The following is a 25260-nucleotide window of genomic DNA, read 5'->3' as shown; positions in this document are numbered from 1 at the left end:
TATAAACGTTATAAATGTAATTTTGAAAATTGTTATATACTTTTGTTGCCTCTGGACGCTGCGTGACCCATACGGGTTTAGTGCTTCAAGTGACCATCATCATAATAATAATAATAATAACTTTAATAATCATAATTTCTAACTTCTTGGTTGGGTGACCTAAAAAAAATTAAGAGGAGAAAACATTGGCCATCATTCACTCAGTCACTGTACTTCCAGAACTATAACATCCTCACTCATCCTTCAGAGTGCAGGCACTCTAACACCTTTTTACAAATATTTAGGTTTAGATATCAAATAAACACGACAAAGTTATATTAATTGGTGACCTTCAGAAGTGACTGCTGTGTTCGGAACATTTACAGAACCACATACAAGGTATATTGTGGACGGTGAGATTTATTTTATTTTATTTATTTTATGTCTTTGCAAACAGTACATTGAGATTTTGTATTTACAATAGTGGGTTGCAATGCAAAGAGAAACTCTATTATGCCTAGGCATTATAGGCCAACTTAACATTATTGACTTACAGTCTACTTAATACTACGGAGTATATCATAGTTGGACAGTAGGATAGTAATTATTTCATAGTTGTACAGTAGAATATTAATTATAAGTGAATTAAATTTGTATAAGACAAAGGATATATTCATATATTCAAAAATGTTTTTTTGTGAAAACAATGGTTCAATTATATTCCTGTCAACAATGGATAAAAGGTTCAATGTGATTGTTTCAGTTTTGATGTGGGAGTACATAGGTGAGTAAATACATAGTGTGTATATAACATTTAGTCTAGGGTGATTAAGTGGCTTTTGAGAAGAGTCTTATATTGATTTTCAGACTGGGTTACTTTAATATCGTCTGGTAATGAATTCCATATTTTGGGGCCCTTTATGTGCATAGAGTTTTTACACAGTGTGATATGGACATGAGGTATGTCACACGAGGTAAAATGTGTATATATGAGATAAAATGAATAGGTCACAGGGAGGAGTTTTAGGTATTAATGTTTAAAATAGGAATCTGGTAATGACAGATAACTGATTCCACTAGAAATGTAAATACATTGGATTTAATGTTCACGAAGAACTAGGAACTAATCAGAGACAATCACAAAAATAATATATTCTGACCACATCACAGAAATACAGACGAATGTGAACCCGGGGTTGTGGAACTCCATCAATAATGTAAGAGAAGGAATGTTCAGTAAGTTTAACTTCAACAACCATAGCATTGGCTGGGACAAAATTAACCAAGAACCAGCAGACATATCCTGGGAAAGTCATGAGCACTGTATCCTCACCAGTGTGTGTCTGGAGAAGCTGAACACACAAGCATACAAAGGTCTGTATTAAATATGTAAAACTGAGTAAACCTGGAAGATCAGATATAGAAAGAGAACGTAGGAGACGGTACACAAAAGAAGGGATTACCAAATTGCTTAGAGATGATGTATGTCACAAGAAAGGTAAATTAGTCTTAGCGACGATGACTTATCAAACAGAAGAACCACAAAGGGAATCTGTCCAGTTCCCTCTTGAAGGCAGCCAGACATTTGTTGATAATTTCCCTTATGCACGGAGTTAAGGCGTTGAAGAGCCGAGGACCTCTGACACTCATCAAGTTCTCAACTGTAATAGTCGTGTTGTTGCTACTTGCAGCAGGTATTTCAGTGAAAGTTAAGACACATGTGCAACATCTGGATATCTTTATTGTAGACGTTTTGCCATCCAGTGGCTTTATCAATACAGATTCTAGGACATAATAGGAAGACAGTAGAATTATATACAAAAGATGAGGTAATCAGTCCCTCAGCCTTGATTACCTCATGTTTTGTATATAGTTCTACTGTCTTCCTATTATGTCCTAGAATCTGTATTGATAAAGCCACTGGATGGCAAAACGTCTACAATAAAGATATCCAGATGTTGCACATGTGTCTTAACTTTCATATTGTCGGTATTTTATACCTTTCTTGCACAGGTATTTCAGTACAAACGTCTGACAATATTACTTGTGTCATGCACTGCACTCTTCCAATGCACTGAGATAGACGGTTGAAGTATACAATATAAACACCCACTTGCTCAAGCCTTCTATAACTGCCGGCTCACGGCATGAAGTATATGCTGGGTTGTTGTTACATGTTGTTTCTTGTGGAAAACAACCATCTTCATATTTACCTTTATATTTTGGTAAGAGATGCTGGTAGCAGTTTGATATCTGCTGGTAGCAGTTTGATATCTGCTGGTAGCAGTTTTATATCTGCTGGCAGCAGTTTGATATCTGCTGGTAGCAGTTTGATATCTGCTGGTAGCAGTTTGATATCTGCTGGTAGCAGTTTGATATCTGCTGGTAGCAGTTTGATATCTGCTGGTAGCAGCTTGATATCTGCTGGCAGCAGCTTGATATCTGCTGGTAGCAGTTTGATATCTGCTGGCAGCAGTTTGATATCTGCTGGCAGTAGTTTGATATCTGCTGGCAGCAGTTTGATATCTGCTGGCAGCAGTTTGATATTTGCTGGCAGCAGTTTGATATCTGCTGGCAGCAGCTTGATATCTGCTGGCAGCAGCTTGATAACAGGCTGGATAATATCATGTCAGGTAATGGGAACAAGCCCATTATCTGTCTCAGTGCTGGTGGAAATGATATTGGGAAGGGTAGGAGAGAAGAGCTGCTAGATAAGTACAGGTCAGCTATAGATTTCATTAAGTCTAAGGGAGGGATCCCAATCATATGTAGCATCTTGCCTAGAAGGGGAGTAGGAAATGAATGGTTGTCTAGGCCAATTGGTGTAAATTGCTGGCTAGACAGATACTGCAAGGAACTTGCAATCCCATTCATTGACAACTGGAACAACTTTTATGGCAAACATGATATGTATGCAAGGGATGGGGTACATCTCTCTGGGTCAGGGGTGGTAGCACTTGCAGACTCGATTGAGAAGGCCATTGGTGAAATGCCTATGATTTTAAACTGATGGAAGATAGAGGTATGGGTGTGTGTGGGAAACAAGCAGGTTGCAACACTAGGGTTGGAAACAGTAAATGTATAAAAGGCATTCAGCATGAAGTTATAAATAAAGACAATAGAACAGGTCAGCAAACAAAGGGGGACAGCAGAGGGCAGCAAGGGACTAGCTCCCTTAAGGTTTACTATACTAATAGCAGGAGTGTTAGAAATAAGATAGATGAGCTAAGATTAATTGCAAGTGCAGGAAACATAGATATTATTGCTATAACAGAGACCTGGCTCAATCTGAAAGATAGAGAGATGCCCTCTGAATGTCACATACAAGGCTATAAATTATTCCACACTGACAGGGTCAACAGGAAAGGTGGTGGAGTAGCGATGTATGTCAGAGACAATTTAAATTGTTGTGTTAGACAAGATATTAAATTAGAAGCGTCAGCCACTGAATCTGTTTGGTTACAGCTTCTCGAGGGCCGAGAAAAACTAATTTTGGGTGTGATTTACAGGGCCCCAAATCTTGATAGGGAGTGCAGTAAACTTCTATGGGACGAAATTCGTAAGGCATCTACATACGAAAATGTTGTGCTAATGGGAGATTTCAACTATAGACAGATTGACTGGAGCAATTTGACAGGAAATTTAGAGTCGGGTGACTTTCTTGATACGATCCAGGATTGTTTTTTAAAACAGTTTGTGACAGAGCCAACTAGGGGAAATAACCTCCTTGACTTGGTTCTTGCCAGTAGGGAAACACTAATTAATAATCTTGAGGTTAATGATGAGCTTGGGGAGAGTGATCACAAATCACTCAGTTTTAATATATCATGGAATTCCCCTAATAATGGCAATCAAGTCTCCGTCCCTGACTTTCGCTTGGCTGATTTCATAGGACTGAAAAATTACTTAGGTGGGCTGAACTGGAATGACCTGACTAAGGGTCAGGTAGGTGGTGATGGTTGCCGATATGATGCTTTCCAGGGCATAGTTCTAGCTGCTCAGTCAAATTATGTTCCAAATAGGGAAATCAGATCAAACAAAAATGATCCTAAATGGATGAACAATAGATTAAAATATCTGATTGGTCAAAAGAGAGGCATATATAGGCAAATCAAAAGAGGAGAGGGGCAATTAAGAAATCGATATATTCAGTTAAAGAGAGAAATAAAAAAGGGAATTAGAAAAGCAAAAAGAGATTATGAGGTTAAAGTTGCAAAAGAATCGAAGACTAACCCAAAAGGATTCTTTCAGGTATACAGAAGTAAGATCAGGGACAAGATAGGCCCACTCAAAAGTTCCTCGGGTCAGCTCACTGACAGTGATAAGGAAATGTGTAGTATTTTTAACACATACTTCCTCTCAGTTTTTACACAGGAGGATACCAGCGATATTCCAGTAATGATAAATTATGTAGAACAGGACGATAATAAACTGTGCACTATTAGGGTCACAAGTGACATGGTCCTTAGGCAAATAGATAAATTAAAACCTAACAAATCCCCAGGCCCTGATGAACTGTATGCAAGGGTTCTAAAGGAATGTAAAGAGGAGCTTAGCACACCTTTGGCTAATCTTTTCAACATATCACTACAAACTGGCATGGTGCCAGATAAGTGGAAAATGGCAAATGTGATACCTATTTTCAAAACAGGTGACAGGTCCTTAGCTTCGAACTATAGACCAATAAGCCTAACCTCCATAGTGGGAAAATTTATGGAATCAATAATTGCCGAGGCAGTTCGTAGCCATCTTGAAAAGCATAAATTAATCAACGAATCTCAGCATGGTTTTACAAAGGGGCGTTCCTGCCTTACGAATTTATTAACTTTTTTCACTAAGGTATTTGAGGAGGTAGATCATGGTAATGAATATGATATTGTGTATATGGACTTCAGTAAGGCTTTTGACAGGGTCCCACATCAGAGACTATTGAGGAAAATTAAAGCACATGGAATAGGAGGAGAAATTTTTTCCTGGATAGAGGCATGGTTGACAAATAGGCAGCAGAGAGTTTGCATAAATGGGGAGAAATCAGAGTGGGGAAGCGTCACGAGCGGTGTTCCACAGGGGTCAGTGTTGGGCCCCCTGCTGTTCACAATCTACATAAACGACATAGATGAGGGCATAAAGAGCGACATCGGCAAGTTTGCCGATGACACCAAAATAGGCCGTCGAATTCATTCTGACGAGGACATTCGAGCACTCCAGGAAGATTTGAATAGACTGATGCAGTGGTCGGAGAAGTGGCAGATGCAGTTTAATATAGACAAATGCAAAGTTCTAAATGTTGGACAGGACAATAACCATGCCTCATATAAACTAAATAATGTAGATCTTAATATTACGGATTGCGAAAAAGATTTAGGAGTTCTGGTTAGCAGTAATCTGAAACCAAGACAACAGTGCATAAGTGTTCGCAATAAAGCTAATAGAATCCTTGGCTTCATAGGAGTCCTCAGGTTGTTCTTCAACTCTATACATCCTTGGTTAGGCCTCATTTAGATTATGCTGCACAGTTTTGGTCACCGTATTACAGAATGGATATAAATTCTCTGGAAAATGTACAAAGGAGGATGACAAAGATGATCCCATGTATCAGAAACCTTCCCTATGAGGATAGACTAAGGGCCCTGAAACTGCACTCTCTAGAAAGACGTAGAATTAGGGGGGATATGATTGAGGTGTATAAATGGAAGACAGGAATAAATAAAGGGGATGTAAATAGTGTGCTGAAAATATCTAGCCTAGACAGGACTCGCAGCAATGGTTTTAAGTTGGAAAAATTCAGACTCAGGAAGGATATAGGAAAGTACTGGTTTGGTAATAGAGTTGTGGATGAGTGGAACAAACTCCCAAGTACCGTTATAGAGGCCAGAACGTTGTGTAGCTTTAAAAATAGGTTGGATAAATACATGAGTAGATGTGGGTGGGTGTGAGTTAGACCTGATAGCTTGTGCTAACAGGTCGGTTGCCGTGTTCCTCCCTTAAGTCAATGTGACCTGACCTGACTAGGTTGGGTGCATTGGCTTAAGCCGGTAGGAGACTTGGACCTGCCTCGCATGGGCCAGTAGGCCTTCTGCAGTGTTCCTTCGTTCTTATGTTCTTATGATATCTGCTGGTAGCAGTTTGATATCTGCTGGCAGCAGCTTGATATCTGCTGGCAGCAGCTTGATATCTGCTGGTAGCAGTTTGATATCTGCTGGCAGCAGCTTGATATCTGCTGGCAGCAGCTTGATATCTGCTGGTATCAGTTTGATATCTGCTGGCAGCAGCTTGATATCTGCTGGCAGCAGCTTGATATCTGCTGGTAGCAGTTTGATATCTGCTGGTAGCAGTTTGATATCTGCTGGTAGCAGTTTGATACCTGTAATAAAGTTGGTAGAATTACCGACAATATGTAAAGTAAAAGACACAAGTGCAACTAATGTGACATTTTATTGTGGCAACGTTTCGCTCTCCAGGAGCTTTATCAAGCCATTACAAACAGTACATGGACACAGGGTATATATAGGCTCAGAGTGAGGTGCAACACTAGTAGTAGTAGTAGTAGTAGTAGTAGTAGTAGTAGTAGTAGTAGTGGTGGTGGTGGTGGTGGTGGTGGTGGTGGTGGTGGTGGTGGTACAATATGTAGAACAATTAACTTGCTAACACCAGAGTCGCCATCGCTTCCAGCACTTCAATAAAGGATCTAACCAGAACAAAATCCAAGCACCAAGAACTGGTCAACGCAAGGGTCTACACTATATCATGTAGAGGCTGCGATGAACACATTTACGCATGTAGGAACGATAACTTGAACAACGCCTGTGTACAACACCGAAATTCCACCAATCATCTCGTGAAGTTCAGGGACGCCCAATTAGTGATCAAAGAAACTAATTTCCGCAGACATAAAGTGCCTTGAATCTTCACTAATAGCTGTTTCTAATACCATTAAACAAAACAAAGGCAGCTTCACCATCTCTGAAGTCTTAGCAAGAATCCTCCTGAAAACAGTAAACCCTGCCATCACATAGTCTCTCCTGATAATACTACACAAGCACATTACAAAAATGAACATTGAAACAGACCTTCTCTATCCAGTTTCCAATAGAAAGATTTGTCTAACTAATTTTTATGTTTCCCAAGTAATAGCCTTTATATCGTTTACTCATGTGCAAGTTAATTGTTGGTCTGGAAAGACACGTAAGCAAACACCATAACATTTATTAGAAAACGTTTCGGTCCTGGGACCTTGATCACTTCTTACATACAGAGGTAGAAAGACATTATATATATAGGCGGAGAGTGAGATGTGACGTACGTGACCTGAGGAATGTCATAAGAACATAAGAATGGAGGAACACTGTAGAAGGCCTACTGGCCCATGCGAGGCAGGTCCTTATCAAAACAACCTCTACCTATGATGAGGACGGGTAGACGATGAAATCATCATAGGTAGAGGTTGTTTTGATAAGGACCTGCCTCGCATGGGCCAGTAGGCCTTCTACAGTGTTCCTCCATTCTTATGTTCTTATGTTCTTCTGACATTCATCAGGTCACGTGCGTCACACCTCACTCTCCGCCTATATATATGTCTTTCTACCTCTGTATGTAATACAAACATACATACATACCTCTGTATGTAAGAAGTGATCAAGGTCCCAGGACCGAAACGTTTTCTAATAAATGTCTTTCTAAACCAACTTGTCGGTATTTATTACCAAGTTTTATACCAAGTTAAATGTTCTACGTATTGTATTACTACTACTACTACTACTACTACTACTACTACTACTACTACTACTACTACTACTACTACTACTCCTACCACTAGTATAGCACCTCACTCTGAGCCTATATATACCCTCTGTGTCCATGTACTGTTTGTAATGTTGTTAGGTAAGACACATATGCAACAGTTAGACAACTTTATTCCGAAACGTTTCGCCTACACAGTAGGCTTCTTCAGTCGAATACAGAAAGTAGGCAGGAACAGTAGAGATGTGAAGACGATGTAATCAGTCCATCACCCTTAAAGTCGTGATGGACTGATTACATCGTCTTCACATCTCTACTGTTCCTGCCTACTTTCTGTATTCGACTGAAGAAGCCTACTGTGTAGGCGAAACGTTTCGGAATAAAGTTGTCTAACTATTGCATATGTGTCTTACCTAACAACCTGTCGGTATTGTATACCATTTTGATGTTCATACTGTTTGTAATGGCTTGATACAGCTCCTGGAGAGCGAAACGTTGCCACAACAAAATGTCACATTAGTTGTACTTGTGTCCTTTTACTTTACAGTTTGATACCTGCTGGTAGCAGTTTGATACCTGCTGGTAGCAGTTTGATACCTGCTGGTAGCAGTTTGATACGTGCTGGAAGCAGGTTGAGCCTCAGTGTCAGAGGTCCCCGACTCTTCAACGTCCTCCCTCCCTGCATAAGGGACATCATCCGCAAGTGTCTCACTGCCAACAAGGGACACCTGGATACAAGTTCCTCGGATCTTTCACTGGTGACCCGGGTTGTGGCTCCTACAATGGGCTGTCTGAGGCCAGCAGTAACAACCTGGTTGATGAGGCCTTAATCCACCAGGAGGACTGGCCTGGTGTCCTGGACAGATGTCATCCAGGTGTCCTCCAGGTATACTCCAGGTGTCCTCCAGGTATACTCCAGGTGTCCATCAGGTATACTCCAGGTGTCCTCCAGGTATACTCCAGGTGTCCTCCAGGTATACTCCAGGTGTCCATCAGGTATACTCCAGGTGTCCTCCAGGTATACTCCAGGTGTCCATCAGGTATACTCCAGGTGTCCTCCAGGTATACTCCAGGTGTCCTCCAGGTATACTCCAGGTGTCCTCCAGGTATACTCCAGGTGTCCATCAGGTATACTCCAGGTGTCCTCCAGGTATACTCCAGGTGTCCTCCAGGTATACTCCAGGTGTCCTCCAGGTATACTCCAGGTGTCCTCCAGGTATACTCCAAGTGTCCTCCAGGTATACTCCAGGTGTCCTCCAGGTATACTCCAGGTGTCCTCCAGGTATACTCCAGGTGTCCTCCAGGTATACTCCAGGTGTCCTCCAGGTATACTCCAGGTGTCCTCCAGGTATACTCCAGGTGTCTTCCAGGTATACTCCAGGTGTCCTCCAGGTATACTCCAGGTGTCCATCAGGTATACTCCAGGTGTCCTCCAGGTATACTCCAGGTGTCCTCCAGGTATACTCCAGGTGTCCTCCAGGTATACTCCAGGTGTCCTCCAGGTATACTCCAGGTGTCCTCCAGGTATACTCCAGGTGTCCTCCAGGTATACTCCAGGTGTCTTCCAGGTATACTCCAGGTGTCCTCCAGGTATACTCCAGGTGTCCAGGTATACTCCAGGTGTCCTCCAGGTATACTCCAGGTGTCCTCCAGGTATACTCCAGGTGTCCTCCAGGTATACTCCAGGTGTCCTCCAGGTATACTCCAGGTGTCCTCCAGGTATACTCCAGGTGTCCTCCAGGTATACTCCAGGTGTCCTCCAGGTATGAGAGTGTGATGAGAAATTAATCTTGTCATGTTTATGTCTGGTATTGTTAGGTAAGACACATATGCAACAGTTAGGTATCTTCCTATGTTCAATCTGTCAGACACTGCAACACAAGGGTATCTTGGTACAGACCTGCAATCAACTTCGACAACTTCCACTAGTGAGAGCGGCTGGATTTGAGAGGGACGTGACCTCTCAACATCTGAGTTCTTACCTCTTCTAGTGACCTACGTCTCACCTCTTGGCGCTATAAAAAGCTCCATCCTGTCACTTCATCTCCATATTGTTTCATACTATGGAACAATGCTCTTCTCCAGACTGAGGGACTGACCACCTCAAAACTTTAAGGGTGATGGACTGATTACATCGTCTTCAAGTATCTTCTGCTTCTATCAACTTTTCTGTACTTGACTGAAGAAGCCTACTGTGTAGGCGAAACGTTTCATAATAAAGATACCTAACTGTTGCATATGTGTCTTACCTAACAACCTGTCGGTATTTTATACCATTTTAATGTTCAACATGTCTGGTATTAGAAGAGTGATAGTTTACAGTGATAGTTTACAGTGATAGTTTACAGTGATAGTTTACAGTGATAGTTTACAGTGTTAGTTTACAGTGTTAGTTTACAGTGATAGTTTACAGTGATAGTTTACAGTGATAGTTTACAGTGATAGTTTACAGTGATAGTTTACAGTGTTAGTTTACAGTGTTAGTTTACAGTGATAGTTTACAGTGATAGTTTACAGTGTTAGTTTACAGTGATAGTTTACAGTGATAGTTTACAGTGATAGTTTACAGTGATAGTTTACAGTGATAGTTTACAGTGATAGTTTACAGTGTTAGTTTACAGTGTTAGTTTACAGTGATAGTTTACAGTGATAGTTTACAGTGTTAGTTTACAGTGTTAGTTTACAGTGATAGTTTACAGTGATAGTTTACAGTGATAGTTTACAGTGATAGTTTACAGTGTTAGTTTACAGTGATAGTTTACAGTGTTAGTTTACAGTGTTAGTTTACAGTGTTAGTTTACAGTGTTAGTTTACAGTGATAGTTTACAGTGTTAGTTTACAGTGTTAGTTTACAGTGTTAGTTTACAGTGATAGTTTACAGTGATAGTTTACAGTGTTAGTTTACAGTGTTAGTTTACAGTGATAGTTTACAGTGATAGTTTACAGTGATAGTTTACAGTGATAGTTTACAGTGTTAGTTTACAGTGTTAGTTTACAGTGTTAGTTTACAGTGATAGTTTACAGTGTTAGTTTACAGTGATAGTTTACAGTGATAGTTTACAGTGATAGTTTACAGTGATAGTTTACAGTGATAGTTTACAGTGATAGTTTACAGTGTTAGTTTACAGTGTTAGTTTACAGTGTTAGTTTACAGTGATAGTTTACAGTGATAGTTTACAGTGTTAGTTTACAGTGATAGTTTACAGTGATAGTTTACAGTGATAGTTTACAGTGATAGTTTACAGTGATAGTTTACAGTGATAGTTTACAGTGATAGTTTACAGTGTTAGTTTACAGTGTTAGTTTACAGTGATAGTTTACAGAGTGCTAGCTTACAGTGGCAGTTTACAGAGTGTTAGTTTACAAAGTGTTAGTTTACAAAGTGTTAGTTTACAGTGTTAGTTTACAGGCACGAGAGAGTAGTGGTTAAGTTGTGATCATGTTTCTCTCAACTTGTGGAAAACCTTCGTATTTGTGTGTGTAAATGTCACTTACCTGTGTGTGTGTGTGTGTGTGTGTGTGTGTGTGTGTGTGTGTGTGTGTGTGTGTGTGTGTGTGTGTGTACTCACCTAATTGTGGTTGCAGGGGTCGATTCATAGCTCCTGGCCTAACATCTCTGTGATTCATCTAAGTCTTCAACTTCCAACTGTGACCCCTTGTTGCTGTGTCCCATCTCTGGAACATTCTGTCTCTGTCCACCTTGTCAATTCATCTCAGTATTTTATATGCCGTTATCATGTCCCCCCTATCCTTCCTGTCCAGTGTCGTCAGGTCAATTTCCCTTAACCTCTCCTCGTAGGACATATTCCTTAGCTTTGGGACTAGTCTTGTTGCAAACCTTTGCACTTTCTCTAGTTTCTTTACGTGCTTGCCTAGATGTGGGTTCCAAACTGGTGCCACATACTCCAATATGGGCCTAACGTACACGGTGTACAGGGTCCTGAATGATTCCTTATTAAGATGTCGGAATGTTGTTCTGAGGTTTGCTAGGCGTCCATATGCTGCAGCAGTTATTTGGTTGATGTGCACCTCAGGAGATGTGCTCGGTGTTATACTCACCCCAAGACCTCTTTCCTTGAGTGAGGTTTGTAGTCTCTGGCCCCCTAGACTGTACTCCGTCTGCGGCCTTCTTTGCCCTTCCCCAGTCTTCATGACTTTGCACTTGGTGGGGTTGAACTCCAGGAGCCAATTGCTGGACCAGGTCTGTAACCTGTCCAGATCCCTTTGTAGTTCTGCCTGGTCCTCGTCCGATTGAATTCTTCTCATCAACTTCACGTCATCTGCAAACAGGGACACCTCGGAGTCTATTCCTTCCCTCATGTCATTCACAAATACCAGAAACAGCACCAGTCCTAGGACTGACTCCTGTGGAACCCCACTCGTCACACGCGCACACTCTGACACCTTGCCACGTACCATGACTCGCTGCTGTTTTCCTGACAAGTATTCCCTGATCCATTGTAGTGCCTTCCCTGTTATCCCTGCCTGGTCTTCCAGTTTTTGCACTAATCTCTTGTGTGGAATGTGTCACATTGAAGAGGCATGTACAACAGTTGGGTATTTTTATTGATGACTGAATGTTTTGCCTACATAGTAGGATTCTTTAGTCAAATACAGAGACAACAAGCATGGTACCTATACATTTAATTAGGTCTAAGGGAGGGGTCCCAATCATATGTGGCATTTTGCCTAGGAGAGTGGGCAATGAATGAATGTCTAGGGCAACTGGAGTAAATTGGTGGCTAGACAGGTACTGAAGGGAACTTGCAATCCCATTCATTAACAACTGGGACAATTTCTATGGCAAACATGATATATATGAAAGGGATGGGGATACATCTCTCTGGGGCAGGGGTAGTAGCATTAGCCAACTCGATCAAGGGGGCCATTGCTGACTTTAAAATGATAGAATACAGAGGTATGGATGTGTGTAGGAAACAATCAGGTTGTAGCATTAGGGTTGAAAACCGTAGATATTACCAGGATATGTCAGGAATATGTGTAAAAGATATTCATTATAAAGTTGCTAGTAAAGGCAAAGCAACTGGTCAACAAACAAAAAGAGACAGCAGAAGGCAGCGAGAGACTAGTTGCCTAGGAGCTAGTCTTGCACTACCTAGGAGTGTAAGAAATAAGATAGACGAGCTAAGATTAATCGCATGTGCAGGTAGCATAGATATTATTGCTATAATGGACACTTGGTTCAACCTGATGCACGAGAAATGCCTTCTGAATGCAACATTCAAGGATACAAACTATTACACACTGATAGGGTCAACAAGAAGGATGGTGGAGTGGCGATGTATGTCAGAGATAATTCGAATTGTTGCGTTAGACAATATACAAAATCAGAAGCGTGGGACACAGAATCTGTTTGGCTACAGCTTCTTGAGGGTTGTGAACATTTAATTTTTGGTTCAACTCTCTCTCTTTCTCTCTCTCATTTAGAATATGCTGCACGGTTCTGGTCGTCATATTACAAAACCGATATAAATGCGTTTGAAAATCTACAAAGGATGATGACAAGGATGATCCCATGTATCAGAAATCTTTTCTACGAGGATAGACCGAGAGCTCTGAATTTGCACTCTAGAAAGGCTTAGAATTATGGGTGATATGATTGAGGTGTATAAACGGAAAACGGGAATAAAGGGAATGTAAATAATGTGCTAAAAATATCTTACCAAGACAGGACTCGCAGCATTGGTTTCAAGTTGGAAAAAATTAGATTCAGAAAAGATATAGGAGAGCACTGGTGTGGTAACAGAATTGTGGATGAGTGGAACAAACTCTTGAGTACCGTATTGAAGCTAAAACCTTGTGTAGTTTTAAAAACATGTTAGATAAATACATGAGTGGGTGTGAGCTTGACCTGCCTCGCATGGGCCAGTAGGCTTGCAGCAGTGGTCCTTCTTTCTTATGTTCTAATCAGTCCACCAACCTTGGAGAAATAGTCCCTGAGGTGGTCAGTCCCTCATCCTGGAGAAGTATTCAGCTCCATAGTCTGGAACAATGTGAAGCTGAAGCATCAGAATGGAATCTAAAGTATTGTCGAAGGTGAGGTGGTCTCGATGACGAAGCAAGAAGCTGGGACCACTAGTAGAAGCACTGCAGCAAGCCTACTGGTCCATGCTAAACACGTCCCTATAGATTCCAACCCAGCCTACTAGTGGATAAGCAATGAAGCTGTGGAAGATGTCCTCTGTACCATCAAGAGAAAACTGGACAAGTATTTTCACCAGGTGCCAGATCAACCAGGCTGTGAAGGATAAGTGGGGCAGCGGGACACCAGCATCAACAGCCTGGTTAAACAAGCAAGTACCACGCAAGCCTGGTCCAGGGCTGGGCTCCGGAAGCAGAAAAACTCTCGAAACTCATCAAAGGTATATCAGATGTATTCTGACCTAAATTCTACACTAGCATCAGGGCTGACAAGAAGCTCCTGGTGAGTGTAATGTAGCCAGGAGTAAGTGACCGAAACCTCTCACGTTTGTAAACTCTGACTCATCCACGTTTACCTCTCTCTCTTATGTTAAATATACCACTCTGCTAGGAAGACGAGTCTTCCTTCAAATGAAGTGTACATGTCCTCCTCCTCCTGCCCTCCTCATCACAATTCACACATCTATTACTCATAAAATCAATATCCCAGTTTCCCTCTCCCTCACCAGGGCTCCTGACGCTTATAACCACCTCACACGAGTCTTCCCTCACGCCTGCATTCCTTACCTCACAATTCATCTTTCATCTTACAAACTCCCTTTCATCTCCCCATTGCTTACTCCCCCTTTAAAGTCACGAAATATACCTCCACAATCTTCCTATTCTAAAAATTTTGCCCTATTTTAAGTTCCTCCTCCCTGTCCCACCCAGCTTACATCCTCACCAGCAGTCTGCAGGTAATACCTTGGCAGTTAAGACACATGTGCAACATCTGGATATCTTTATTGTAGACGTTTCGCCATCCAGTGGCTTTATCAATACAGATTCTAGGACATAATAGGAAGACAGTAGAACTATATACAAAAGATGAGGTAATCAGTCCCTCGGCCTTGGAGTTAGTGTTCACAGCATCGTGGTGGAGGAGAATCTGGAGCAAAGGCTTCTAAGAAGACTGGCGGTTATATAGGCGTCAGTGGATAGGGACGGGCAGCAGACGAGGGCATAGTCACTGGTAGGCGGGATTCCCCAGTGGAAGTAGGTCCTTCCCAAAGAGATGGGTTAGTTGCAGCAGCCGTGAAGAAGGTCTTGTAGATGTCCTCTGAACCAAGATTCCATGATGTTGCAGTGTCTGACAAGTTGTGCAAGAAAGGTATAAAATACCGACAATATGAAAGTTAAGACACATGTGCAACATCTGGATATCTTTATTGTAGACGTTTCGCCATCCAGTGGCTTTATCAATACAGATTCTAGGACATAATAGGAAGACAGTAGAACTATATACAAAAAATGAGGTAATCAGCCCCTCGGCCTTGGAGTTAGTGTTCACAGCATCGTGGTGGAGGAGAATCTGGAGCAAAGGCAAGAAGACTGGCGGTCAAGTATCTTCTGCTTCTATCAACTTTTCTGTACTCGACTGAAGAAGCCTACTGTGTAGGCGAAACGTTTCGAAATAAAGATACCTAACTGTTGCATATGTGTCTTACCTAACAACCTGTCGGTATTTTATACCATTTTAATGTTCAGTCCCTATCCACTGACGCCTATATAACCGCCAGTCTTCTTGTCTTTGCTCCAGATTCTCCTCCACCACGATGCTGTGAACACTAACTCCAAGGCTGAGGAACTGATTACCTCATCTTTTGTATATAGTTCTACTGTCTTCCTATTATGTCCTAGAATCTGTATTGATAAAGCCACTGGATGGCGAAACGTCTACAATAAAGATATCCAGATGTTGCACATGTGTCTTAACTTTCATATTGTCGGTATTTTATACCTTTCTTGCACAATACCTTGGCAACCTGCAGAACACAAAAAAGGGCACGAAAAAATCACCATCACACTGAAAGTCAAATAGCTTTCTTAGGAGGCGCCTGAGTTTCCCTGTCTCCTAATATCAAGTTTGTTTTTCCACTATAATCTACCTTGTCCATAATTACTAAAGCATTTGCATTGTCTGCTTTCGTTAGGTATACCTTTGAAGAGTTTCGAAAGTTTCACTACTCTCTGAGCCCGGCCATGGGCCAGGCTCGTCTAGTGCTTGCCTGGTCAACCAGGCTGCTGGTGCTGGAGGCCCGCTGCCCCACATATCCATCACAGCCTGGTTGATCTGGCACATGGTGAAGATCCTTGTCTAGTTTCCTCTTGAAGACTTCTACACTTGTTCCAGCCATGTTTCTGATATCTTCTGGCAAGATGTTGAATAGTCTGGGACCCCGGATGTTGATACAGTGTTCCCTTATTGTCCCCACCTCATCCCTGCTCCTCACTGGTTTATTTTACACTTCTTCCCATATCTCTCACTGCAGTATGTTATTATGGCAGTGTGCAGAGTGGGGATCAGGCCTTCGAGTACTTTCCAGGTATATATTAACATGTATCTTTCCTCCGCTCCAATGAGTACATGTTCGAGACCTGAAGGGGTTTCCAGTAGTTTAGGCGCTTTACTGGCTCAATGTGAGCCGTAAACTATCTCTGTATTTGTTCCAGCTCTGATATTTCTCTTGCTTTGAACGGGGCCGTCACCACTGAGCAATATTCTAAACGAGGACAATTGTGTTGTCCTCAAAGATTTGTTAAGTTATACCATGAATTAAGGAAAGATCCTAGACTTCACCTTACGAAAGCAGACACAGAAAATGCGATAGTAATTACGAACAAGGTATATTATAGGGGGAAATAAACTTGATACTAGGAGACAGGGAAACTGACTTGCTCCATTTTAAAACCACTGCAGTGTGATTTGCGTCTCCAAGCAACGACCTCAAGGAAAAAACACAGAAAGACCATGTTCACTAAACATAAGTGTTAAGGAGAAATGCTCGCTTAGAAAGTGACGTATCTGATGTTATAAACCTCGGTAACTGATATCCACATGTTGGTTTAAAAAGACACGTGAGCAAACACTAGGACATATTTATTAGAAATGTTTTCTAATAAATATGCTATTACGATTTTGTGAGTCAGAAAGTGGCAGTTGTCACCGTTGTTGTTTGATGATGACGCAGTACTTTTTTTTTTAAGATTTTGAAGAGAGGTGGCAAAAATTGGAGGAGGAATTTGGGAGTGTGTATGTGTAAGAGGAAGGTAAAAGCGAAGAAAGGAAAACTCAAGGTGTTTGTGGTCACTTAACAAGGAAATAAGACTAGAAGTAAAGAGCACGCCACAGCCACGCTGGTGTGAGATTCGTCTGTAAAATCCTGCATTTGTGGTCACAGTGGTGGCCCATGGCTGACCTTCCTATGGTGTATAGAAAAATATTTAGTTTGATGAATCTTATTAGAGCTCGCTGGTCCAGTGGTTAACGCACTCGCCTGTGAGTTTTAGGACTCACTTGCTATGGGTTCAAACCTCCCACCTGTTCCTTAATTTGTTAATTAAGGAATCAACTAGATACTACTATACCAGGATTGAGTGAATGGACAGGGGGGAAAGAAATACTAAGATAAAAAGATTTGTCAAACTTTACATTCTGATGTGTTAGGAAGTAATGAGTACATGATCATGTATTCATTACATACTAATACAGTTTCGTGTCAGACCTAACCCAGGCTCAATGAATTTCAAATTTTTAGATTTTGCCGCCAAAGCAAATTTATTACGAACCACAAATCCATCCTATGGAGGGTATTCCGAGGATCATCGCCCCCGTCGCCCGGTCCATGACCAGGCCTTGTGGTGGATCAGGGCCTAATCAGCCAGGCTACTACTGTTGGCCCCATGCAAACTGATGTACGAATCACAGCCCGGTTGATCAGGTACTGACTTTAGGTTCCTGTCCAGTGCCTTAAAGACAGCCGGGGTCCTTATGTATGCTGGGAGGCAATTAAACAGTCTTGGGCCCCTGACACTTATTGTGTTGTCTCTTAGTGTAAATGGAGCCCCTACTTTTCAGTGGGGGAATGTTGCACCGTCTGCCGAGTCTTTTGCTTTCGTAGGGAGTGATTTCCGTGTGTAGATTAGTACGTCTAGGATTTTCCAAGTGTATATTATCATGTATCTTTCTTGCCTGCATTTCAAGGAGTACAGGTCAAAGGACTTCAACCTTTCCAAGTAATTTAGGTGCTTTATGGTACTTATACGTGCAGTGAAAGTTCTCTGTATATTCTCCAGGTTTGCAATTTCAAATACCTTGAAAGGGGCCGTTAGTGTACAGCAATATTCCAGCCTAGAGAGAACAAGCGATTTCAAGATAATCATCATTGGCTTGGCATCCCTAGTTCCGAAGGTTCTCATTATGCATCCTATCATTTTCCTAGTAGATTTGGTAGATACATTGTTGCGATATTTGAAGGTGAGATTCCCAGACATGATCACTCCAATGGCCAGAGTTTATGGGTACACGATACGCCTAAGAACTAAGCCCCAGAAGGGTTAACAGAGCATCTGGATTTTCTGCACGGTGACTTAAAATTCTCAGTGCAACTCTGCCAACAAGACAGTGGAGATAGTTGATAACAAGACGATGAAGGGAGGATCCTTCTGTTACAACGTTTCGCCCAAGTCTGAGCTTTATCAAATACACAGGAAGGAGCACCAGTTTACTGGGCAAACGAAGAGTCCCAGTTCCTCCAAGTACCAGTTTATTCAAATTGACAAACCCGCTCACCCCAGACAATAGGCTCTCTGAATCAGCAAGTGCTGGACTGAGAATATGCTGTACGTACTGTGTCCTTAAATCTGTCAGATTTTACTCATATATTTTTTAACTTACGTATTAACTTTTGTATTTTATTTACATTAATAGGTAAGATACAAAGACTTAAACTAGACTTTCTGTGCTGGCTGATTCGAGTTTTGCTTGACTTCCGTCTTCCTAAAATGTTTGATGGTTCTGTGTGAGGTCTGGGGCGAGTAGTTAGTCGGGAGAACACCTGACCTCCCGTCTGCAGACACTGATTCATTCTCCCCCTGGCTGGGAGAACACTGTTCTCCTCTCTGCTTTTGTTATGCAGACTCGAGAACAGTCAAGGTCACAATACCCTGACTGGAATACACAAATAGCCCGCACACACACACATAGGAGACTGAAAGTTATAACGACGTTTCAGTCCGATTTGGACCATTAACTAGACAGTTTCAGTTTGCTACGTTCGGGTCATTTGTGTATATAGACCAACATATTCGAAATCTAACAGTTCACAATATTCTCGGAATTCTCCTCTGTTTAATCCTCTTGCTCTAATTTTATTCAAGCATTTCACAAGTGTTAGCATAACATGTTGCAAATTTAAAGTTTTTTTCCACACAGTGACACTGTGTTTCTGGTAGTGTCTACCCGTTGTGGTTGTGTGTGGTGCGACACTTGTCATACATCAGGTCCTGAGTCTACCTCCAGACCTTGTTCTGTTATCCACACGCTGTCATCACCTCTATATGACCCTGGTCATATAGACCAGGGTCATATAGACCCTGGTCATATAGACGGTGTGTTGTAGTCACTCAGCTCACATTCACTATTTTTTTTGTCTTGTATAGAGGACGTCAGTTGTCCCCAGTAATGGTTATTTTTTTGTCTCCTTCCAGGGCTGAGGTTGTACTGCTCACGGCTGTGTTGTGCGTTTTTGGCAAACTGGTCACTTTACTGTTCAAGCAAGCTGTTCTTATTGCCTCTCTGCTGGTCAGAAGCTAGTTTATTTAAGGACTTGATGATCTGTCAAAATTCTACATACTCAGAATAATACCGAGCCTATGGGCCTAGTAATGTGTAGAAGCCTAATACTAGAATTATTCTTGACTAAATATTATTAACCTTTGACAACTTTATTGTTACACTGAAGGTCTCAAAATTTTATTACCTCTGATGAGTTTATTGAGTCTTGCTACTCTCGGAGCCCGGCCATGGGCCAGGCTCGTCTGGTGTTAGCCTGGTCAACCAGGCTGTTGCTGCTGGAGGCCCGATGCCCCACATATCCATCAAAGCCTGGTTGATCTGGCACCTGGTGTGTCACTAAGATGATGTTTGACAAGTGTCAGTAAGTTGACATAGTAATGTGTTCTTGCAGTTGTTGCAGATGTTGCAGATGTTGCAGGTGTTGCGAGTGTTGCAAGTGTTGTGGCAGGTGTTGTTGCAAGTGTTGTTGCAGGTGTTGTTGCAGGTGTTGTTGCAGGTGTCGTTGCAAGTGTTGTTGCAGGTGTTGTTGCAGGTGTTGTTGCAGGTGTTGTTGCAGGTGTTGTTGCAATTGTTGCAGTTGTTGCAGGTGTTGTTGCAGGTGTTGTTGCAGGTGTTGCGAGTGTTGTTGCAGGTGTCGTTGCAAGTGTTGTTGCAGGTGTTGTTGTTGCAGGTGTTGCGAGTGTTGCAAGTGTTGTGACAGGTGTTGTTGCAGGTGTTGTTGCAAGTGTTGTTGCAGGTGTTGTTGCAGGTGTTGCGAGTGTTGCAAGTGTTGTGACAGGTGTTGTTGCAGGTGTTGCGAGTGTTGCAAGTGTTGTGACAGGTGTTGTTGTTGCAGGTGTTGTTACAAGTGTTGTTGCAGGTGTCGTTGTTGCAGGTGTTGTGAGTAAGATCACTCCAGCTTCACTCACACTGATTCACCGTTCAAAACTTTTAATAAACTTACCTTGTTAAGCTTTTCAAGTTTTGTTGTTGTTGTTGTTGTTGTTGTTGTTGTTGTTGTTGTTGTTGTTGTTGTTGTTGTTGTTGTTGTTGTTGTTGTTGTTGTTGTTGTTGTTTAATGTTGATAAGAAATTTTTATGGTACAAATTGTTACAAAATGTTTATACGAATATTTATATATATTTTACGGAAATGTTTATGGTAATTAAGAATTATCGTGAAGATTATCAAGTGGATCAACAAGATTACCCAGTAGATTATCCAGTAGATTATCAAGTAGATTATCCAGTAGATTATCAACTAGATTATCAAGTAGATTATCAAGTAGATTATCAAGTAGATTATCAACTAGATTATCAAGTAGATTATCCAGTAGATTATCAAGTAGATTATCAAGTAGATTATCAACTAGATTATCCAGTAGATTATCAAGTAGATTATCCAGTAGATTATCAACTAGATTATCCAGTAGATTATCAAGTAGATTATTAAGTAGATTATCAACTAGATTATCCAGTAGATTATCAAGTAGATTATCCAGTAGATTATCAAGTAGATTATCAACTAGATTATCCAGTAGATTATCAAGTAGATTATCAAGTAGATTATCCAGTAGATTATCAAGTAGATTATCAACTAGATTATCCAGTAGATTATCAAGTAGATTATCAACTAGATTATCCAGTAGATTATCAAGTAGATTATCAAGTAGATTATCCAGTAGATTATCAAGTAGATTATCCAGTAGATTATCAACTAGATTATCCAGTAGATTATCAAGTAGATTATCAAGTAGATTATCAACTAGATTATCCAGTAGATTATCAAGTAGATTATCCAGTAGATTATCAAGTAGATTATCAACTAGATTATCCAGTAGATTATCAAGTAGATTATCCAGTAGATTATCATGTAGATTATCCAGTAGATTATCAAGTAGATTATCCAGTAGATTATCAACTAGATTATCCAGTAGATTATCAAGTAGATTATCAAGTAGATTATCAACTAGATTATCCAGTAGATTATCAAGTAGATTATCCAGTAGATTATCAAGTAGATTATCAACTAGATTATCCAGATTATCAAGTAGATTATCCAGTAGATCATCATGTAGATTATCCAGTAGATTATCAAGTAGATTATCAAGTAGATTATCCATTAGATTATCAAGTAGATTATCCAGTAGATTATCAAGTAGATTATCAAGTAGATTATCAACTAGATTATCCAGTAGATTATCAAGTAGATTATCCAGTAGATTATCAAGTAGATTATCAACTTGATTATCCAGTAGATTATCAAGTAGATTATCCAGTAGATTATCATGTAGATTATCCAGTAGATTATCAAGTAGATTATCCAGTAGATTATCAAGTAGATTATCCAGTAGATTATCAACTAGATTATCCAGTAGATTATCCAGTAGATTATCCAGTAGATTATCCAGTAGATTATCAACTAGATTATCAAGTAGATTATCAAGTAGATTATCAAGTAGATTATCCAGTAGATTATCATGTAGATTATCCAGTAGATTATCAAGTAGATTATCCAGTAGATTATCAACTAGATTATCCAGTAGATTATCAACTAGATTATCCAGTAGATTATCAAGTAGATTATCCAGTAGATTATCAACTAGATTATCCAGTAGATTATCAAGTAGATTATCAAGTAGATTATCCAGTAGATTATCCAGTAGATTATCAAGTAGATTATCAAGTAGATTATCAAGTAGATTATCCAGTAGATTATCAAGTAGATTATCAAGTAGATTATCAAGTAGATTATCAAGTAGATTATCCAGTAGATTATCAAGTAGATTATTAAGTACATTATCAAGTAGATTATCCAGTAGATTATCAAGTAGATTATCCAGTAGATTATCAAGTAGATTATCAAGTAGATTATCCAGTAGATTATCAAGATTATCAAGTGGATCAACAAGATTACCCAGAAGATTACAAAGTAGATTATCCATTAGATTATCAAGTAGATTATTAAGTACATTATCAAGTAGATTATTCAGTAGATTATCAAGTAGATTATTCAGTAGATTATCAAGTAGATTATCAAGTATATTATCCAGATTATCAACTAGATTATCCAGTAGATTATCAAGTTGATTATTAAGATTATCCAGTAGATTATCCAGTAGATTATCAAGTAGATTATCAAGTACATTATCAAGATTATCAAGTAGATTATCCAGTAGATTATCCAGTAGATTATCAAGTAGATTATCAAGTAGATTATCCAGTAGATTATCCAGTAGATTATCCAGTAGATTATCAAGTAGATTATCCAGTAGATTATCCAGTAGAATATCAAGTAGAATATCAAGTAGATTATCCAGTAGATTATCAAGTAGATTATCAAGTAGATTATCAAGTAGATTATCCAGTAGATTATCCAGATTATCAAGTAGATTATCCAGTAGATTATCCAGTAGATTATCAAGTAGATTATCCAGTAGATTATCAACTAGATTATCCAGTAGATTATCAAGTAGATTATCCAGTAGATTATCAAGTAGATTATCCAGTAGATTATCAAGTAGATTATCAAGTAGATTATCAAGTACATTATCAAGTAGATTATCAAGTAGATTATCAAGTAATTATCAAGTAGATTATCAAGTAGATTATCAAGTAGATCATCCAGTAGATTATCAAGTAGATTATCCAGTAGATTATCAAGTAGATTATCAAGTAGATCATCCAGTAGATTATCAAGATTATCAAGTGGATCAACAAGATTACCCAGTAGATTATCCAGTAGATTATCAAGTAGATTATCAAGTAGATCATCCAGTAGATTATCAAGATTATCAAGTGGATCAACAATATTACCCAGTAGATTATCAAGATTATCCAGTAGATTATCAAGTAGATTATCCAGATTATCAAGTAGATTATCCAGTAGATTATCAAGTAGATTATCCAGTAAATTATCAAGTAGATTATCCAGTAGATTATCAAGTAGATTATCCAGTAGATTATGAAGATTATCAAGTAGATTATCCAGTAGATTATCAAGATTATCAAGTAGATTATCATGATTATCAAGTAGATTATCACGTAGATTATCCAGTAGATTATTAAGATTATCAAGTGGATCAACAAGATTACCCAGTAGATTATCCAGTAGATTATCAAGTAGATTATCCAATAGATTATCAAGTAGATTATCAAGTAGATTATCCAGTAGATTATCAAGATTATCAAGTAGATTATCCAGTAGATTATCAAGATTATCAAGTAGATTATCAAGTAGATTATCCAGTAGATTATCAAGTAGATTATCCAGTAGATTATCAAGATTATCCAGTAGATTATCAAGTAGATTATCCAGTAGATTATCAAGTAGATTATCAAGTAAATTATCAAGTAGATTATCAAGTAGATTATCCAGTAGATTATCAAGTAGATTACCCAGTAGATTATCCAGTAGATTATCCAGATTATCAAGTAGATTATCTAGTAGATTATCAAGATTATCAAGATTATCAAGTAGATTATCCAGTAGATTATCAAGTAGATTATCCAGTAGATTATCAAGTAGATTATCAAGTAGATTATCAAGTAGATTATCAAGTAGATTATCAAGTAAATTATCAAGTAGATTATCAAGTAGATTATCAAGTAGATTATCAAGTAGATTATCAAGATTATCAAGTAGATTATCCAGTAGATTATCAAGTAGATTATCCAGATTATCAAGTAGATTAGTTATGTGGGTTATATGTGTTATGTGGGTTGTGTGGGTTATGTGGGTTGTGTGTGTTATGTGGGTTATATGGGTTGTGTGTGTTATGTGGGTTGTGTGGGTTATGTGGGTTGTGTGGGTTATGTGGGTTATGTGGGTTGTGTGTGTTATGTGGGTTGTGTGTGTTATGTGGGTTATATGGGTTGTGTGTGTTATGTGGGTTGTGTGGGTTATGTGGGTTGTGTGGGTTATGTGGGTTATGTGGGTTGTGTGTGTTATGTGGGTTGTGTGTGTTATGTGGGTTATATGGGTTGTGTGTGTTATGTGGGTTGTGTGGGTTATGTGGGTTGTGTGGGTTATGTGGGTTATGTGGGTTGTGTGTTATGTGGGTTGTGTGTGTTATGTGGGTTATATGGGTTGTGTGTGTTATGTGGGTTGTGTGGGTTATGTGGGTTGTGTGGGTTATGTGGGTTATGTGGGTTGTGTGTTATGTGGGTTGTGTGGGTTATGTGGGTTATGTGGGTTATGTGGATTATGTGGGTTATGTGGGTTGTGTGTTATGTGGGTTGTGTGGGTTATATGGGTTATGTGGGTTGTGTGGATTATGTGGGTTATATGGGTTGTGTGTGTTATGTGGGTTGTGTTGGTTATGTGGGTTGTGTGGGTTATGTGGGTTGTGTGGGTTATATGGGTTATGTGGGTTGTGTGTGTTATGTGGGTTGTGTGTGTTATGTGGGTTATATGGGTTGTGTGTGTTATGTGGGTTGTGTGGGTTATGTGGGTTGTGTGGGTTATGTGGGTTATGTGGGTTGTGTGTGTTATGTGGGTTGTGTGTGTTATGTGGGTTATATGGGTTGTGTGTGTTATGTGGGTTGTGTGGGTTATGTGGGTTGTGTGGGTTGTGTGGGTTATGTGGGTTATGTGGGTTGTGTGGGTTGTGTGTGTTATGTGGGTTGTGTGTGTTATGTGGGTTGTGTGTGTTATGTGGGTTGTGTGGGTTATGTGGGTTGTGTGGGTTATGTGGGTTATGTGGGTTGTGTGTGTTATGTGGGTTGTGTGTGTTATATGGGTTATATGGGTTGTGTGTGTTATGTGGGTTGTGTGGGTTATGT

General features: G+C 39.9%; 1 protein-coding gene across 8 annotated transcripts in view; it reads right to left on the bottom strand.

Annotated features, from left to right (window-relative positions):
* The window catches only part of LOC128698434 (proline-rich protein HaeIII subfamily 1), a 142352-nt gene that overhangs the window by 40440 nt on the left and 76652 nt on the right, over positions 1 to 25260 (bottom strand). The window lies entirely within an intron of this gene.

This window comes from Cherax quadricarinatus, chromosome 2 (assembly GCF_038502225.1).
Source record: "Cherax quadricarinatus isolate ZL_2023a chromosome 2, ASM3850222v1, whole genome shotgun sequence".
Lineage (NCBI taxonomy): Eukaryota > Metazoa > Arthropoda > Malacostraca > Decapoda > Parastacidae > Cherax > Cherax quadricarinatus.
Note: the sequence above shows the minus strand (reverse complement) of the source record. Positions and strands in the feature narration are given on the sequence as shown.